This window comes from Chrysochloris asiatica, unplaced genomic scaffold (genome assembly GCF_000296735.1).
Source record: "Chrysochloris asiatica unplaced genomic scaffold, ChrAsi1.0 scaffold00215, whole genome shotgun sequence".
NCBI classification, from domain to species: Eukaryota; Metazoa; Chordata; class Mammalia; order Afrosoricida; family Chrysochloridae; genus Chrysochloris; species Chrysochloris asiatica.
This window is the reverse complement of record NW_006408733.1, coordinates 102,554-104,901: the sequence shown is the minus strand read 5'-3', so window position 1 is coordinate 104,901 and position 2,348 is coordinate 102,554. Positions and strand designations below refer to the sequence as shown.

General features: G+C 39.5%; 1 pseudogene; it reads left to right on the top strand.

The window, feature by feature from the left end:
* Positions 1-1,288: 1,288 nt before the first annotated feature.
* On the top strand, positions 1,289-1,907 carry LOC102812844 (annotated as a pseudogene).
* Positions 1,908-2,348: the final 441 nt, after the last annotated feature.

Sequence of the window (2,348 nt, the reverse complement as noted above, 5' to 3'; positions counted from 1 at the left end):
CCTATGCAGGGTTGCTATGGGTCGGAACCAACTCGATGGCAGTTAACAACAACAACAACGTCATCTTTAGGAGCTCTGGTAGCGTAGTTGTTACGAATTGGGCTGCGAACCTCAAGGTCAGCAGTTCGAAACAATCATGTGTTCCGCGGGAGAAAGATGAGGCTTTCTGCTCCCATAAAGATTTACAGCCTTGGAAACCCTGTACAGGGTCGCTGAGTCGGAACCAACTCCACGGCACATAGCCACAACAACAATGTCATCTTCTCCCCTGTTTCTCTTATTTACACTTTTCTCCCTTCTCTATCCTAAAAATTGATTGTTTCTATTTTATAGGAAGAAAATGCATAAGGTATCCTCCCAGCTTCAGAAAGAACCACTGTCAGTGCCTGAATTGAATTAATAAGTTTCTGACATGAATTTAAATGTGATAATCACCATCTCTTTGCAAGTCTTTTGAAAAATACTGACTCGCATCATTTGATCTCCTATGATATCTTCAACATTTTATCATTCTGGAGAAATCACAGTACATAAAGCCATGGGAAGAGGAAAGTTCTGCTATGAAAAAATTACTGATATAATGGAAGAGACAAAACAAGAACGCAGATAACATACTCAAGCAAATACATATGGAATGAATCACAGCTCTGTAAAGTTAGTGTAGCCTTGGAAACAACTGATAAATAGTTTTAGAAGAGAAATTACTGGGGCATGAACATTCTTCTAGAAATAATTGGTATTTTTCTCTTTTTAGGAGAGTTGTTGTTAGGTACCATCAAGTCAGCTCTGACTCCTATTGACCCTGTGTACAATTGAAAGAACTAGTGCCTAGTCCTGTGTCATCCTTACAATTGTGGCTATTTTTGAGCTCATTTTTGCTGCTACTATGTCAGTCTATCTTGTTGAGGATCTTCCTCTTTTTTACTGATCCTCTAATTTACCAAGCATGATTTCCTTTTCCAGGGACTGGACCCTCCTGATGATTTCACAAAGTACACTAGAGGAAGTCTAGCCATCCTGGATTTTTTTTCCCCACCCTGAAACTTTTTATTGTGAATTGGGTGAAGGTTTACTGAGCAGATCATAAGTTTTACATTCAACAAATCATATACCTCGCTTCACTACATGGTTGCAGTCGCCTCCATCCCCTCCAGGTTCCAACAATTAACAGTATTTGCCTCTATTCACTTTAACTATTGCATTCCTCCCTGTGTCTCCTGCTACCATCATATTTCCTCTGCTATCCTGGATTTTAAGAAGCATTTTGGGGGGCTGGTGCAGGGCCGCCATGTTGCAGCAGGACAGTAATCATGACACTGAAGATGTTTCACTGTTTGATGCAGAGGAGGAGACAACTAATAGATCAAAAAAGTCCAAAATCAGACACCAACTGGCATCATTTTCCACTTATTCTTTTGAGTCAGTGCAATTGTAGTGTATCTTCTCTGTGAATTCTTTAGCAGCAGCTTTATTGTCTGTATGGTGACAATTATCTTGTTGTTGTCATATGACTTCTGGGCAGTGAAGAATATCACAGGTAGACTACTGGTTGGCCTGCATTGGTGGAATCATTATCGATGAAGATGGAAAGAGCCACTGGGCATTTGAATCCAGAAAGGCATCCTCTCTAGAGAGCAAAACTACTTCAGAGGCTGAATCAAGGATTTTTTTGGTTAGGACTCATTACGTGTCCAGTGCTGTGGGTGATATTTGCCTTCAGTGCTCTTTTCTCCTTCAGAATAAAGTAGTTGACGGTGGTCATCATGGTTGTGGTGCTACAAGGTGCCAACCTCCATGACTACACCAGGTATAAGGTGGACAGCAGAAAGAATCTAATCAGCATAGCTATGTCTTATCTTGGAAAGCAGTTTTTAAGACAAAATGTGAAAGATGATCAGACTTCCTGAGAGAAGACTGTATGCTCTGTAACCATGGGGAACAACGGAATGATTCTCAACTCTGAACCTTTTAGGTCTCAGGACATGTTGCAAAGACTAGTATTGGGTTTGCTTTTCCATTTGCTATTTTTATTATTATTTAAAGTTTTCATTTTGTTTCTAGCATTTGAGGATTGAAACGTTGTCAAAATATATTCCCCAGTGTACTTGTGCTTGCACACAGTCTTATAATACCCATGTCTCCCAAATGAAGTTAAGTGTTTGTGTGCATATGTGTATGTAATAGAAACTTTTGCATTTTGATCCAGTTACTTGTAGAAGGATGGTCTTAGTCTCAAAGCACTATGTATTATTTCTGTCAATGCTTTTAAGAAAGAAGTTTTGCTTCCATGGGAGAATAAGCACTTTAGTTTATCTGTGCATTAAAAATAATTCTTATCCCCCCCCCAT